Source organism: Procambarus clarkii, chromosome 79, assembly GCF_040958095.1.
Source record: "Procambarus clarkii isolate CNS0578487 chromosome 79, FALCON_Pclarkii_2.0, whole genome shotgun sequence".
In the NCBI taxonomy this organism is placed as follows: Eukaryota; Metazoa; Arthropoda; class Malacostraca; order Decapoda; family Cambaridae; genus Procambarus; species Procambarus clarkii.
In genome coordinates this window covers 10824044-10842460 of record NC_091228.1, presented here as the reverse complement: position 1 = coordinate 10842460, position 18417 = coordinate 10824044, and the positions used below count along the sequence as shown (strand labels likewise).

General features: G+C 44.8%; 1 protein-coding gene and 1 non-coding gene across 2 annotated transcripts in view; both read right to left on the bottom strand.

Moving 5' to 3' along the window:
• Positions 1-18417, bottom strand: part of LOC123748322 (alpha-2-macroglobulin-like) — a 289251-nt gene that overhangs the window by 269110 nt on the left and 1724 nt on the right. The gene's annotated exons all lie outside the window — the stretch shown is intronic.
• On the bottom strand, positions 17737-17808 carry TRNAP-UGG (transfer RNA proline (anticodon UGG)). Its single transcript has one exon. It is a non-coding gene; the product is annotated as a tRNA-Pro (tRNA).

Genomic DNA, 18417 nt, shown 5'->3' with positions numbered 1-18417 from the left:
GAATATGTCAGTGTGAGAAGAGCAGCTGAGAAAAGGTATGAAAATGATATAGCTAATAAAGCCAAGACCGAACCAAAGCTACTACACAGTCACATCAGGAAGAAGACAATAGTGAAGGAACAGGTGATGAAACTTAGGGTGGGCGAGGAAGGTACACAGATAATGACAAAGAGGTGTGTGAAGAACTCAACAAAAGGTTCCAGGAGGTCTTTACAATAGAACACGGAGATGTCACGGCGCTAGAAGAGGTGGCAGCAAACCAGGTGACCTTGGATAGGTTCGAAATTATAAGAGATGAGGTCAAGAAGCAGCTATTGGAGCTGGACGTGAGAAAAGCTGTTGGGCCGGACGGAATCTCACCATAAGTATTGAAAGAGTGTGCAGGAGCACTTTGCTTGCCACTCTCCATAGTGTATAGTAGGTCACTGGAAACGGGGGACCTACCAAAAATATGGAAGACTGCTAATGTAGTACCAATATACAAAAAGGGTGACAGAAAAAAGGCACTGAACTACAGGCCAGTGTCCTTAACTTGCATACCATGCAAGGTGATGGAGAAGATTGTGAGAAAAAACCTAGTAACACATCTGGAGAGAAGAGACTTCGTGACAACACATCAATATGGGTTCAGGGAGGGTAAATCTTGCCTTACAGGCTTGATAGAATTCTACGATCAGGTGACGAAGATTAAGCAAGAAAGAGAAGGATAGGCGGACTGCATTTATTTGGACTGTCGGAAAGCCTTTGACACAGTACCCCATAAAAGGTAGATGCATAAGCTGGAGAAACAGGCAGGAATAACTGGTAGGGCGCTCCAGTGGATAAGGGAGTACCTAAGCAATAGGAAGCAGGGAGTTACAGTAAGGGGTGAGACCTCAGAATGGCATGAAGACACCAGTGGAGTCCAACAGGGCTCTGTACTTGGACCTATCCTGTTTCTGTCATACGTAAATGATCTCCCAGAGGGTATAGACTCTTTCCTCTCAATGTTTGTTGACGACGCCAAAATTATGAGAAGGATTAAGAAAGAGAAGGACAGTTTGAGGCTTCAAGAAGACCTGGACAAGCTGCAGGAATGGTCGAACAAATGGCTGTTAGAGTTTAACCCAAGCAAATGTAATGTAATGAAGATAGGGGAAGGAAGCAGGAGACTAGATACAAGGTACCATTTGGGAGATGAAATACTTCAAGAGTCAGAGAGAGAGAAAGACCTGGGGGTTGATATCACGCCAGACCTGTCCCCTGAAACTCATATCAAGAGGATAACATCAGCAGCATATGCCACGTTGGCTAACATAAGAACGGCCTTTAGAAACTTGTGTAAGGAATTTTTCAGAACATTATATACCACATATGTCAGACCAATCCTGGAGTATGCGGCTCGAGCATGGAGTCCATATCTAGTCAAGCATAAGACTAAACTGGAAAAGGTTCAAAGATTTGCCACCAGACTAGTACCCGAGCTGAGAGGTATGAGCTACGAGGAGAGACTACGGTAATTAAACCTCACTTCGTTGGAAGACAGATGAGTTAGGGGGGACATGATCACCACATTCAAGATTCTCAAGGGAATCGACAGGGTTGATAAAGACAGGCTATTTAACACACGGGGCACACGCACAAGGGGACACAGGTGGAAACTTAGTGCCCAAATGAGCCACAGAGATGTAGGTATTAAAGAGCAGGAAGGCTCTAATAGGAAAGAGTGGAATGATAAGGACAAAGCGGCAGTGAATGAAATACTGAAGGCACTAGACATGGAAGGGCCTGAGCATGGCATTGAGAAGGTTTTCAGGTTAGGCTGGTACAAAAAAGACTGAGACCGTGTGTTAAGATAGTGTTTGCAAACGAGAACGCGAAGGACACGATTCTAACAAAGAAAAGCGACCTGCAACATGTGGGGTAATTAAAAAAAGTATTGCTCCAGAGGGACATGACGAGGGAGGAGAGGGCCATGGCGGCAGAAGCAAGGAAGAAGCGCAGGGCGAGAGGGGAAAGCCAGGAAACCACAGCTCCCAACACATCACCCCCAGAGGCGAGGGGGGAACCCACAACCAGCTACCCAGTAACAAAAGTGGGGAGGGCAACCCCACCACCCTCCTCTGCATAGAAAACCCCCCTTTCCTTCCTGTCCTCCTGCCCCGTTCACCCCATACCCTCTCTGTCCTTCCCCCTTCATTTGACCCCCCACCCCTCATACCAGTACCCTCTGCAACCCCGGTATCCACCTCACAAATCCTCACACCCATGGCACAGCTTCCTCCACCAGCAGAACATTCACCAAGAAGGAGATTTGAGAAGGGACAAAAGAAAGTGAGCCTCAAGGCAATGTACACTAACATAGACGGTATTACAAATGAAGCAAATGAACTTGGAGAATGGGTACTAGAGGAAAACCCAGACATAATAGCTGTCACAGAAACAAAGCTGACGAAAACAATAATAAATGCAGTGTTCCCACAGGACTATTATGTTATGAGGAAAGAGAGAGAAGGAAGAGGTGGGGGTGGTGTAGCTCTGCTGGTAAGAAAAGGCTGGGATTTCGAGGAGTTGGTTGTTCAGGGATGTGAAGGTTTCAGTGACTACATAATAGGAACAATAACAACTGGAGGGCAAAAAATTATAGTCTTAGTCATATATAATCCGCCACCAAATGACAGAAGACCCAGACAGGAATATGATAGAAACAATATGGCCATTAACATAATGGAGAGAGCAGCTTCTGTTGCTAGCAGGAATGGATCTGGACTACTAATCATGGGAGACTTCAACCATGGGAAGATAGATTGGGAGAACAGAGACCCGCATGGAGGACCAGAAACATGGAAAGCTAAGCTGCTGGACGTGGCAACAAGAAACTTTCTAAGCCAGCACAAGGATCCAACAAAAATGAGAGGAGAGGATGAACCAGCAATGCTTGATCTGATATTTACCCTAAATGAATGGGATATAAGGGAAGTCAAGATGGAAGCCATTCCCATTCTCACCCTTGGGAATGAGTGATCACAGTGTATTGAAATTTGAGTACCTGGTAGAGCTAGGAATTATCCCCCCCCCAAAAAAAAGAACTAGGAAACAAAAGGCTGGCATACCGAAAGGGAAATTATGAGATGAGAAGCTTCCTAAGGGAAATACCTTGGGACACAGACCTCAGAGCTAAGTCTGTACAAAATATGATGGACTGTCACCCAAAAGTGTCAGGAGGCAGAAAGCAGATACATCCCGGCCCAAAAGGAAAAATCCGAGAAGCAAAAGAAGAATCCATGGTATAATAGAGCATGTATGGAAGCAAAGGTGCTGAGCAAAAGGGCGTTATCTTGAGGTTATCTTGAGATGATTTCGGGGCTTTAGTGTCCCTGCGGCCCGGTCCTCGACCAGGCCTCCACCCCCAGGAAGCAGCCCGTGACAGCTGACTAACTCCCAGGTACCTATTTACTGCTAGGTAACAGGGGCATTCAGGGTGAAAGAAACTTTACCCATTTGTTTCTGCCTCGTGTGGGAATTGAACCCGCGCCACAGAATTACGAGTCCTGCGCGCTATCCACCAGGCTACGAGGTGTGGAGGAACTTCCGGAATAACAGAACACCAGAAAGCAGAGAGAGATACCAGAGAACCAGGAATGAGTATGTCAGGGTGAGAAGAGAAGCAGAGAAAAGTTATGAAAATGATATAGCAAACAAAGCCAAGACCGAACCAAAGCTACTCCACAGTCACATCAGAAGGAAAACAACAGTGAAAGAACAGGTAGTGAAACTTAGAACAGGCGAGGACAGGTATACAGAGAATGACAAAGTGTGATGAACTCAACAAGAGGTTCCAAGAGGTCTTCACCACAGAACAAGGTGAGGTCACTGTGCTAGGAGAAAGGGAAGTAAACCAGGCGGCCTTGGAAGAGTTTGAAATTACGAGAGAGGAGGTCAAGAGACACCTGCTGGACCTGGATGTTAGAAAGGCTGTTGGTCCAGACGGAATCTCGCCATGGGTACTGAAAGAGTGTGCAGAGGCACTTTGCTTGCCACTCTCCATAGTGTATAGTAGGTCACTGGAGACGGGAGATCTACCAGAAATATGGAAGACGGCGAATGTGGTCCCAATATACGAAAAGGGCGACAGGCTAGAGGCACTGAACTACAGGCCAGTGTCCTTAACTTGTATACCATGCAAGGTGATGGAGAAGATTGCGAGAAAAAACCTGGTAGCACATCTGGAGAGAAGGGACTTCGTGACAAATCGACAACATGGGTTCAGGGAGGGTAAATCTTGCCTGACTGGCTTAATAGAATTCCATGACTAGGTAACACAGATTAAGCAAGAAAGAGAGGGCTGGCCGGACTGCATTTTTTTGGATTGTCGGAAAGCCTTTGACACAGTACTGCATAAGAGGCTGGTACATAAGCTGGAGTGACAGGCAGGTGTAGCTGGTAAGGTGCTCCAGTGGATAAGGGAGTACCTAAGCAATAGGAAGCAGAGAGTTACGGTGAGGGGTGAGACCTCCGATTGGCGTGAAGTCACCAGTGGAGTCCCACAGGGCTCTGTACTCGGTCCTATCTTGTTTCTGATATATGTAAATGATCTCCCGGAGGGTATAGATTCATTTCTCTCAATGTTTGCGGACGATGCCAAAATTATGAGAAGGATTAAGACAGAAGAGGACTGTTTGAGGCTTCAAGAAGACCTTGACAAACTGCAGGAATGGTCGAACAAGTGGTTGTTAGAGTTTAACCCAACCAGATGTAATATAATGAAGATAGGTGCAGGGAGCAGGAGGCCAAATAAAAGGTATTATCTGGGAGAGGAAATTCTTCAGGAGTCAGAGAAAGAAAAAGACTTGGAAGTTAATATCACGCCAGACCTGTCTCCTGCAGCACATATCAAGAGGATAACATCAGCGGCGTATGCCAGGCTGGCCAACATACGAATGGCATTCAGAAATTTGTGTAAAGAATCATTCAGAACTTTGTATACCACATATGTCAGGCCAATCCTGGAGTATGCAGCCCCAGCATGGAGTCCATATCTAGTCGAGTCATAGTCTAGTCAAGTCCATATCCCTCAACCCCCCATGGCATAGGTATGGGGGTCAACTACCATCCACAGGATCGAATGGGGTCCACTACCACCCTGTTGGATAGATATGGGGTCCACTATCCCCATAGGAAGGGTATGGGGTCCACTCGAGTAGGGTAAATTGAGACTAGAACCATACGCAACACTTGAGCAGGTGAGCCTATTGGGCCCCTTGCTCAGGTGTTGCGCACGGCTCTAGTCTCAAAGGGTGCTGGGGAGTCCCATGGGGCACACGCGTGTGGTCTCAAGGCACTTGTGGGTCGCAAGGTGGGGGGAGTGTCTCCGTGTGCCCGGGTGTGAACTCGTAAGGTGTTGTGGGTCACGGGGGGTAAAATATGTAAGTATAGGTACAGGTTGCAGGAGGAGTTGCAAGATGAAAGTGTTTGTGTAGGTAACGTAGAGTTAAGCAGCATATGTGATTTGTAGTTAAATAATATTAATTTAGTATGTAGAATTGAGAAGGGTATATTGAGGGTGGAGAGGCCCCCCCCCCCCCCACACACACTCATGGGAACATAGACCTAGGAGATCGGATATATTAAGGTGTAAGGTTAGGGAAGGGTGTGTGAAGTGAGTGGCATGAGGGAATGTGAAGGGCCAGCCCAGGGAGTCATCTGGGTGGCATCGGCAGTCAGTCCTCAAACTCTCTCTCCCTCTCTCTCTCTCTCTCTCTCTCTCTCTCTCTTCATTAAACAATAAGGTCTGTGGTATGTTAGCAAAAGTTAAGATGTTCCCAGAATGCATAGTTGACAGTCTGAAGGAGTTGTGTGTATTTCCAACAGGACCCTTCTCACCGCCGCCGCCGCCACCGCCATAACACACGAGGGTAGAGGCGGGTTTCACAGCAGCAGTCGAGAAGGTGTTCAACATACATTCTAAGAAGAGGTCATTAGTTTGTGTCAAACACAGAGTTCTTGAGTATAGGTGTTCACGGTGGCTCGCCTCTGCTGCTACTGAGAGGGTGAGTGAGGAATCCACAATATTTGTAAACAATGGCCCTTCACCCCTCCCCTCCCCTTCACCCTCCAGCTAGAAGCATAGGGAGTTCCACATGCCACATGGCAAATACTACATGGTGCACAGTGCATGGCCCATACCACATGGCACATGACTAGGAGAGAGGGTAATAGGGTGCCATGGGGATCTGTGTTCGTCACTGCCTAAGCTTTCATAGTTGTGTATCACCTCCTCCACTTAGAGTTAACTGGCAACCCACACCATAACACACAAGGGGTAAGGTAACTCGCCCAATGACCTAGGAGGTAACATTAGTCCATGTCAAAAAACGGAAATAAGAGGACTGGTCTAGCCTCTTTGATGTGTCGAGTGGTAGTGTGGTACATGAGTGGGAGAGGGGAGTATTAGTCAATTACACCCCCAACTCCCCTCCCCTTTGTGCACTCCCCATCACCTAACACTCATCGGTGGGTGTGTGTGTGTTTTGTAATATTGTTTACAATAAGGAAGGTCCACACATTCTGTTCTGCATTAGTTTAAAATAGCTTGCCAGGTAGGCTGTTCCTTGATAATATTGATAGTTTTTATTGAATACAGAAGGTGTGTATCTGTTCATATCGCTGCATCTTCCATAGTTGTTGTTGTTGACTGTCCTCCCTTTATCATATCACACAAGGGGTCTCCGCTTCTGAGGTAAGAGAGTTTAACACCAGGTGGGTGGGAGCAGTGGGTCTCATATCTGGTTATGTTAAATTTACGAGATGGGATTGTCGCGTGTTTGTCACGGACGTGTATTACCACTACGGGTGCTCCTGGCCACTCCCTCACCCCCCCCCCCTTACACTTAGCACTCACTTAACATCCCTCAGGATAACAGCCGACATGCATTTCTCTGTATTCAGAATAATAAATAAATAGTTAGGGGAGTAAACCCATTTATATATAATTTTATTCGTATAATAAACACTTAAGACATTTACAACGACAAAAATAATAATAATATTAAAATTTTTATTCGTGCAACATAGTGTGACGTAACATAACGGAATATGCAAACATCATTCTTTTGTCCAAATAACAGGTTTTTTAAGAGTAACATAACAACAACAGCCATAAGGCAGTCTTCATTCTTCTTAAAACAAATTAAAATCAATGCTACTAATGTGTTTTACACCTCATAACATAACATGATCAACATGTAAACTTCGTTCTTTCCCCAAATTTTATTAAGAGTAACGAGTGTCGTAAAGCAATCTTCAATCTTATTCTACCATATAAATATAACTGTGTGACTGTTTTTAGTCCTTGTAACACACAACGTAACATAATGCAGAAATCATCTGTCTGTTGTCCAAAATAATATTTTTGAAATGTAAAGCATGTCTAGTCCATCTCCATTACATCCAAAACCAAATAAATATTACTGTGCGACTCTAACGTAATGTAACATAACGTGGAAATCAGCTTTCTGCTGTCCAAAATAACATTTTGTAATGTAAAGAATGACTAGTCCATCTCCATTACATCTAACACCAAATAAAATATTGCTATGTGACCAACTCCAAATAAAATATTATTGTGTGACTGTTTTTAGTCCTTGTAACATAATGTAGAAATCAGCTTTCTGCTGTCCAAAATAACATTTTGTAAGGTAAAGTAAGTTTTAGTCCGCCTCATTACATCTAATACCATATAAATATTACTGTGTGACTTTTATTTTTTAGTCCTTGCCACTATTAATCTTGTAACAATAATGAAGCATAATGTAACGTACATTTCTTAAACTGAAGAGAATTTAAAAAAAAAAATGTAGGGTTGGGCTTAGCCGATCAACATTATAACAATTTAAAGCTAATATAGTTTAAAGGTCCTACACATCTCGACTAAGCCAAAAAAAAAGTTTCTGACCGGATCCTGAGATGTTAAGTTGCGTCAGCAGCAGTTAACCCTCATTAGGGTTATATCCAGACATCATGTAATCAGCGGCTCATCTCTTAGTCCAACCTCATGTGTTAACGGCGAAATTAAGGGGATTAGACTAGCCCACCCCAATGTGGGAGAAAATGTTCCCTACATCTTATTTACTTGGTATAAGAAGGGTGAACCACTAGGCAGTTATCAAGGCTGGACACTGAAACAGAATATTTATCACTCTTAATAATTTATTCAATGTCTGGTAAACATAAAGTAAAATAATGTAAGTGCATATTTTTTTATTCACCATTTTTCGAATGTTCATTTTTATCTTAGTTTAAAGATTTACATCATAAAATGTAAATAATATGATAATCAAGCCCGTCTATATGTTGTCTCACAGCCAAGTAGCAGATCAGGAAGTGTTTACTGAATGTGGGAATCATTTCTTGTGGGAACATTTACAGTTTAGTTAAAGGGGGCATCAGTAAGCTTTTTAAAAGTTGTTCAATGTCAAGAAATCTTTTTTGACTAGATGTATATGAAAAAGGCTGCAGTTGTTCCAAGCTTCAGTATTGCAGCCTAAATAGAAATTAAGATTTTTTTTTGTTTTTAAACGAATTTTACGTATTTTCGAATCAAATCTTCAACCACAAGTTTCAAATGAAATCATTTCCTTCACACTTTTCTATCACAATAGCATATATTAGAATATTTACAGTGAATAATTTAATGCCAGAATTTATGGCTTGATGTTTAATGTGTTTTACTCTTATTGTTGCTCAATATTTCCTAATCTTTCAATATATTCATTATTCGATGTGTCATATCTTTGATTCTATTTTTAGTTCAGATTTGCCATGTTATTAACTCAACAATGAACTAGTGACGAACAACACTGGTTCCTAGATATATATGAACTTCTAGAAATACACCTCCAATGTTGATATTTGAGGCTTTGACTTTAATAATACAGTCTGTTCATTATCTTCAAGTGATTAAGTTAATTATCGCACATAGGCACTGGTTCTCTAGTGTCACTCTAATAATCACCTTTAGTCGTTTCCCCTCTTTTCTCAAAAGTGGGTGGTCCTTCGATTTATTTTAATCATAACAATCAAATAATTTAATGAGTTAAAGCTCCAGATACCCAACAATCAGTACCTTCAGTACCACCACTAGTACCTTCAGTACCACCACCAGTACCCTCAGTACGACCAGTACCCTCAGTACCACCACCAGTACCCTCAGTACCACCACCAGTATCCTCAGTACCACCACCAGTATCCTCAGTACCACCACCACCAGTACCCTCAGTACCACCACCAGTACCCTCGGTACCACCACCAGTACCCTCGGTACCACCACCAGTACCCTCGGTACCACCACCAGTACCCTCGGTACCACCACCAGTACCCTCAGTACCACCAACAGTACCCACAGGACCACCACCAGTACCCTCAGGACCACCACCAGTACCACCACCAGAACCCTCAGTACCACCACCAGTACCCTCAGTACCACCAACAGTACCCACAGGACCACCACCAGTACCCTCAGGACCACCACCAGTACCCTCAGGACCACCACCAGTACCACCACCAGTACCACCACCAGAACCCTCAGTACCACCACCAGAACCCTCAGTACCACCAACAGTACCCACAGGACCACCACCAGTACCCTCAGGACCAACACCAGTACCCTCCGGACCACCACCAGTACCCCCAGGACCACCACCAGTACCCTCAGGACCACCACCAGTACCCGCAGTACCACCAACAGTACCCGCTGTACCACCACCAGTACCCTCAGTACCAAAACCAGTACCCTCAGCACCAACACCAGTACCCTCAGTACCACCACCAGTACCTTCCGTACCACCACCAGTACTTTCAGTACCACTATTAGTATTCTCAGTACTACCACCAGTGCCCTCAGTACCACAACCAGTACCCTCAGTACCACCACAAGTACCCTCGGTACCACAACCAGTACCCTCAGTACCACCACCAGTACCCTCAGTACCACCACCAGTACTTTCAGTACCACTATTAGTATTCTCAGTACTACCACCAGTGCCCTCAGTACTACCACCAGTGCCCTCAGTACCACAACCAGTACCCTCAGTACCACCACCATTACCCTCAGTATCACAAACAGTACCCTCAGAACCACCACCAGTACCCTCAGTACCACCACCACCAGTACCCTCAGTACCACCACCAGTACCCTCAGTACCACTACCACCAGTACCCTCAGTACCACTACCACCAGTACCCTCAGTACCACTACCACCAGTACCCTCAGTACCACTACCACCAGTACCCTCAGTACCACTACCACCAGTACCCTCAGTTCCACTGCTAGTACCCTCAGTACCACCACCAGTACCCTCAGTACCACCACCATCAGTACCCTCAGTTCCACTGCCAGTACCCTCAGTACCACCACCAGTACCTTCGGTACCACCACCAGTACCGTCAGTACCAGCACCAGCACCCTCAGTACCATCAGGACCACCACCAGTACCCTCAGAACCACCACCAGTACCCTCAGTACCACCACCAGTACCTTCGGTACCACCACCAGTACCCTCAGTACCACCACAAGTACCCTCAGAACCAGCACCAGTACCCTCAGTACCAGCACCAGTACCCTCAGTACCAGCACCAGTACCCTCAGTACCACCACCACCAGTACCCTCAGTACCACCACCAGTACCATCAGGACCACCACCAGTACCCTCAGAACCACCACCAGTACCCTCAGTACCACTACCAGTACCCTCAGCACCAGTACCCTCAGTACCACTACCAGTACCCTCAGTACCAGCACCAGTACCCTCAGTATCACCACCACCAGAACCCTCAGTACCACCACCAGTACCCTCAGTTCCACCGCCAGTACCCTCGGTACCACCACCACCAGTACCCTCAGTACAACCACCAGTACCTTCAGTATCAGCACCAGTACCCTCAGTACCAGCACCAGTACCCTCAGTACCACCACCAGTACCCTCAGTACCACCACCACCAGTACCCTCAGTACCACCACCAGTACCCTCAGTACCACCACCAGTAGCCTCAGTACCACCACCAGTACCCTCAGTACCACCACCACCACCAGAACCCCGAGTACCATCACCACCAGAACCCCGAGTACCACCACCACCAGAACCCCGAGTACCGCCACCGCCAGAACCCCGAGTACCACCACCACCAGAACCCCGAGTACCACCACCACCAGAACCCCGAGTACCGCCACCGCCAGAACCCCGAGTACCGCCACCGCCAGAACCCCGAGTACCGCCACCGCCAGAACCCCGAGTACCGCCAGAACCCCGAGTACCGCCACTGCCAGAACCCCGAGTACCGCCACCGCCAGAACCCTGAGTACCGCCAGAACCCCGAGTACCGCCACCGCCAGAACCCCGAGTACCGCCAGAACCCCGAGTACCTCCCCAATACCCACCAGAAGTCCGTGGTTCGCGGGGGAGGGGACGGACGTGTCGTCGTCGCGCTCCGTTAAAACACTGGAATAAACCGGGCTTTTTAGGATTACAACCATGGATTACGGCCCACAGTGATCACCAAGTGCATAGTGACCCGTAGGAAAGTTGAAAACAGAAATTAACAATGGAACTTTGAGTTAAATACAGAATAAAGGTGGTCCCACGTGGTGAGCCAGTGCCACCAGGCTCATGTGTACAGGCATAAGCGATATATATCAAATATAGCGAGCAGTGATTCGTTGAACAGTGAAGTGGAACGTGTAACACAACATAAATTAGTGGATAGTGTTAGAGAATTGTACATAGAAAAAGTATAAATGTAAAGTTGTGGAGGAGGCATCACACTAGGCTGTTTACACCACAGCCACGAGGCCTACACAGTGTAGGGGACGTCCCTCAGTAACAGTATACTCCCTCAGTGATAATATACTGGCAATATATACTGTAATACGGGCAAGTGGATCTAGGAACTAGTAATAGAGTAAGTAAATAACATTGCAAGCTGGAAGAAAGTAGAAATTCCCTTAGGATATTACAGGCAAATAATCAGTGTATAAATCAAGTAACTGGCAACCGGTGGCATCCTGCCCCCGACCTGAGACAAACAACGGTCAACTAGACGGTCCCAAGAGGACCATATTTTCTCCAAGGCGATAAGTACCCCCACACAAACTTGAACAAATAAACATATGTAATATTATAAATATACTGTATACATATTATATATACGTACATATAATATTATAAATATATGCATATAATATTATATCACCACAAACCCAACATGGAGGTGTGTGGAGGCTGCCTTAAGACTGATGTAGGCATTGCATGTAACATTTGTAACATATGATTTCACCTGAGTTGTACAGGATTACCTACACAATATGCAAACCGGGAAGGTAACTACTGGATCTGTCACAGTGACAGACAGATGTGGGAAAACATCACCAAACTAATGAATAACATTCCTGAAGTACACAGGCTACAATTCACACAAAAACTACCAGAAATATATGCAGAGTATATAAAGACAGCAACGAACTCTGAGCACAACCCAGGGACTGAGAATTTAGAGAGTCAAAGTAGCAATGTAGAAGGACATAGCGTCGAGGTACACAAAAATGAAGGCAATATTGTAGAGCAAACTGGTGATATGAATAAGGAGATAAAAAATGAGACGAATGAGAACACAAATGAGAAAGACGAAAGCAACAAGGAGAAAGATAAGGGCAATACCGAGAATGAATGCAGACACGAAAAAGTTGGAATAAAAATCAGAGGTAGACAAGTCGTGCACGGGTACAAACAAGAATAATACAATCACAGATGAAAATATTTGCAGGTATTGCGCAAAAGGACAGTGCAGATATGGGCCCAGAGGCACGGAATGCTCATTCATGCACTAACGGAAATGCCGAAACTGGTTAGGGAAAGGCAGATGTCGTTTTGATACATAGTGTAGATATTTTCACCCTAAGCTATGCAAACTCTCAGTTAATGAGAGGAAATGCTACGATCTTCATTGCCCCGATTTCCACGTCAGAGGTACACAGCGTTATATAAGAGAGGAAGTCCAATATAATAGCCCTGAAATTTTTTTAGAGGCAGGGAGAAACAGAGGGAGAAACAGACGGGTAGAAACGTGGCAGGAGTACGGACGGAGAGGGGAAAATGCCCAAGACTGAACTCCGGTTCGTCATCAAGCCCACACACATACTACACCCCCCAACTACACAGAGACTACCACACTCCCCAGTATTACTTCCAAAACTGGACAAACCATTGCCACAACAACACACCCTGGGTCAGGGTAGAGAGGAGGGAGAACTACCAAAACCTTCAGAAGTGACACACAATATGGACAATCATTCATATTTGCAAACATTCAAGGTTTAAAGCCAAAGTCAAGGAATAAAGTTAAGTTCATAAATGGCCTCCTATTAGAGTCATACTCAATATTTGGGGCATTCACGGAAACTCATACAAAAGATTACATGGATGTGAAATCTGGATTCCAAATTATAATTTATATAGATGTGATAGAAAAACTAGGTCAAATGGAGGAGTAGGTCTGTATATTAAAGAGGACCTGGTATGCACAGAACTACTAAACTCAACTAATGAGGTGGTAGAGGTACTTTGAATTAAGGTAGAGAAACTAAACCTAATTACTATTCTAATATATAAACCGCCAGATACAACGGTTGAGGAATTCACAGAGCAGATGCACAAAATAGAGAACATACTTGACAACCTAGCAAACCCAGCTCCAGATATTATCTTCCTTGGAGATTTCAATTTACCGAGTCTAAGATGGAGAATGGCAAACACAAATATCATAGCAGGGAATGACCCGGGAAATAACCAACCACAGGTCAGAGAACTTTTGAGATTCTGTGACAAATTCTCGCTCAATCAACAGATTACAGAACCAACTAGGGAACGAAAACACACTAGACTTGTTATTCACAAACAATGATGAACTAATCAGAGACATAACAATCTCAGATACTTCATACTCAGACCATAAGCTCATTGAAGTGCGAACTAGCAAAAATAACGGTAGTAGGTCTAAGATACCCAACAAGCGAAAAGGAATATTCAATCAATTCAATTTCAACATTAAGAGATTGACTGGGAAAAAAATAAATGTAGACCTTGCAACCATTCAGTGGGAGACGGTCTTAAGCGACAAAACTCCCACACAGGGAATAGCTCAACTGACAGCTGAAGCTTACAAGGTCTGCTTGAAGCACGTACCTGTGAGGAGGGGCAGAAAGAGGACCACTCTAGAAAGAGAACGCAGACGACTGTACAGGAGAAGGGAAAAAATAACGGAAATGCTTCGGCAGACACAACTATCACAAGCAAGGAAAATAAGCCTAAGCAGGGAGATCGAAGAAATAGAACAAACGTTGAAGCAATCATATGAGTGTGAGGAAATGGAATTGGAACGGAGAGCTATACAAGAGATAAGGAAAAATCCGAAATGTTTTTCACATACGCAAAAACAAAATCCAAAACCTCGACCAGTATTGGACCGTTATTTACAAATGAAGGTACGTACACAGAGGACAACAAAGAGATTAGTGAAATTCTAAGAAGCCAGTATGAGGCTATGTTTAGCACACCAATAAACAACATGAAAGTTGATGACCCAGACAGCTTCTTTATGAATGCCATTCAAGATGCAGATAATATAACGGATATTACCACAAACTCGGAAGACTTTGAAAGAGAAATTGACAATGTGCCTATGCCCTCAGCTCCTGGGCCTGACTCATGGAATTCAATATTCATAAAGAAATATAAAGTACCAGTAGCGAGAGCACTCAGCGTAATATGGAGAAAGAGCCTGGATACAGGGGAGATACCAGCAGCACTTAAATCTGCAGATATAGCTCCGTTGCACAAGGGGGGTAGTAAAGCCTTGGCAAAAAATTATAGGCCAGTTGCACTAACATCACACTTAATAAAAGTGTTTGAAAGAGTGATTAGGAATCAAATTTCTAGTTTTATGGAAAACAATGAATTGCACAATCCAGGACAACATGGATTTAGAGCGGGAAGATCCTGTCTGTCACAGTTACTCAACCACTATGACAAAATCACAGAAGCCCTAGAAGAAAAGCAAAATGCAGATGTTGTATACACAGACTTTGCAAAGGCGTTCGACAAATGTGACCATGGGGTGACAGCTCACAAAATGAGGTCAATGGGAATAACTGGAAAAGTAGGACGCTGGATACTCAATTTCCTGTCGAACAGAACACAAAGAGTAACAGTCAGATAAAATCGAGTCCAAGTGATGTTAAAAGCTCTGTACCTCAAGGTACAGTCCTTGCACCGCTACTGTTCCTTATTCTCATATCTGATATAGACAAAAATACACGTCACAACTTCGTGTCGTCCTTTGCAGATGACACAAAAATCAGCATGAAAATTACCTCTGCTGAAGACATTGAAAAACTACAAGCAGATGTCAACAAAGTTTTCGATTGGGCAGCAGAAAATAACATGTTTAACAGTGATAAATTTCAGGTACTCAGGTACGGAAAAAATAAGGATCTGAAACATAATACAGGGTACAAAACACAATCAAATCTTCCCATAGTAGAAAAACAGCATGTCAAGGATTTGGGAATAATGATGTCCGACGATCTAACGTTTAGGGAGCATAACCAAGCAAATATCGCGTCAGCCAGAAAAATGATCGGATGGATTACGAGAACTTTCAAATCCAGGGATCCCATCACAATGGTTGTACTCTTCAAGTCACTTGTGTTGTCCCGTCTCGAGTACTGTTCAGTACTCACTTCCCCCCATCAGAGCAGGAGAGATTGCTGAAATAGAGGGAATACAGAGAACATATACGGCACGCATAGACGAGATAAAACACCTGAATTATTGGGATCGTCTCAAAGCTCTCCAAATGTACTCTCTAGAAAGAAGACGAGAGAGATACCAAATAATATACACATGCAAAATACTGGAGAGCCAGGTCCTAAATCTAAACAGTAAAATAACAACGTACTGGAGTGAACGATATGGAAGAAAATGCAAGATTGAACCAGTAAAGAGCAGAGGTGAAATAGGCACAATCAGAGAGCACTGTATAAACATCAGAGGTCTGTGGTTGTTCAACGTCCTCCCAGCGACTATAAGAAATATTGCCGGAACAACCGTGGACATCTTCAAGAGAAAACTGGATTGTTTTCTAAGAGAAGTTCCGGATCAGCCGGGCTGTGGAGGGTATGTGGTCCTGCGGGCCGCTCCAAGCAACAGCCTGGTGGACCAAACTCTCACAAGTCTAGCCTGGCCTCGGGCCGGGCTTGGGGAGTAGAAGAACTCCCAGAACCCCATCAACCAGGTATCCTCTGTACCATCACCAGTACCCTCAGTACCACCACCAGTACGCTCAGAACAATCAACAGTATCCTCGGTACAACCAACAGTACCCTCAGTACCACCACCAGTACCCTCAGTACCACCACCAGTACCCTCAGTACCACCACCAGTACCCTCAGTACCACCACCAGTACCCTCAGTATCACCACCAGTACCCTCAGTATCACCACCAGTACCCTCAGTTCCACCACCAGTACCCTCAGTACCACCACCAGAACCCTCAGTACCACCACCAGTACCCTCAGTACCACCACCAGTACCCTCAGTACCACCACCAGTACCCTCAGTTCCACCACCAGTACCCTCAGTACCACCACCAGTACCCTCAGTACCACCACCAGTACCCTCAGTACCACCACCAGTACCCTCAGTACCACCACCAGTACCCTCAGTACCACCACCAGTACCCTCAGTACCACTACCACCAGTACCCTCAGAACAACCACCAGTACCCTCAGTACCACCACCAGTACCCTCAGTACCACCACCAGTACCCTCAGTACGACCACCAGTACCCTCAGTACCGCTACCACCAGTACCCTCAGTTCCACTGACAGTTCCCTCAGTACCACCACAAGTACCCTCAGTACCACTACCACCAGTACCCTCAGTACCACTACCACCAGTACCCTCAGTACCACCACCAGTACCCTCAGTACCACCACAAGTACCCTCAGTACCACCACCACTAGTACCCTCAGTTTCGCTACCAGTACCCTCAGTACCACCACCAGTACCCTCAGTACCACCACCAATACCTTCAGTACCACCACCAGTACTCTCAGTACCACTACCACCAGTACCCTCAGAACAACCACCAGTACCACTCAGTACCACCACCAGTACCCTCAGTACCACCACCAGTACCCTCAGTACCAACACCAGTACCCTCAGTACCACCACCAGTACCCTCAGTACCAACACCAGTACCCTAGGTACCACCACCAGTACCACCACCAGTACCCTCAGTACCAACACCAGTACCCTCAGTACCACCACCAGTACCCTCAGTACCAACACCAGTACCCTCAGTACCACCACCAGTACCCTCAGTACCACCACCAGTACCCTCAGTACCACCACCAGTACCCTCAGTACCACCACCAGTACCCTCAGTACCACCACCACCAGTACCCTCAGTACCAACGCTAGTACCCTGATTCTGTTTATGTAAATGTTGAGGCTGTGCAAATTTCATTCACTATATTCTAGAATTAGTTGCATATCATTTAACATGTAACTATCATACTGATTTACTTCTTAAAATTAAGTCTTATGATGTCTCCTATGTTTAATAGTGCATTTCTTAATGTTGGTAAAATGTAAACAATTAATTTTACAGTATAATTAACTTGCTCGGGAAGGAAAATATTGAGGGCCTGTCCGGGAGTTGAACCCGGGACCTCCTGCACCCAAAGCAGGAATCATACCACTAGACCAACAGGCCGTGGATATTTGAGTTTAGTTACGTTATTTAAATCTTTTTAGAATGAAATATTCCCATTGAAAATTATCGGAGCCTGTCGGGGATTAAAACCCTGGACACGAGTATTTAAAGCAAGCAATATTTTTCTTGAGAAAAGCATAATTTTCAACATGCGGTCAATCAGCTGGTAAACCATCACTTAGTGATTCTTTCAACAATTAAAAATTTCTGACTTCCTGTCAGCAAGAAGTCAAATCATTATGAATTGCTAAATGTTTTTAATGTTTAAACATTGGAAGATAAAATGCCTTAATTAATAAGACAAAAATTATGTACTTGGAAAAGCTATCAGTGCTTACCTGTCAGTGTCTACCGAGGCATCTGGCGAGATCTAGCTCTTGGACCCCCCACCCCACACCTTATAATTTGTATTTTTTTTTTACACCCTCAATGTGTTCTAAAAATTTTATTGACGCTCGAGTTCCATGTCGTGTTTTGTTCATAAATTTATGATTAGAGATGACTGTGGAGACTTCTGGGGCCAGATTCACAAAGCAGTTACGCAAGTACTTATGAACGATAAGTACTTACTTATCTTTTCTCAATCTTTGACGGCTTTTGTTACATATA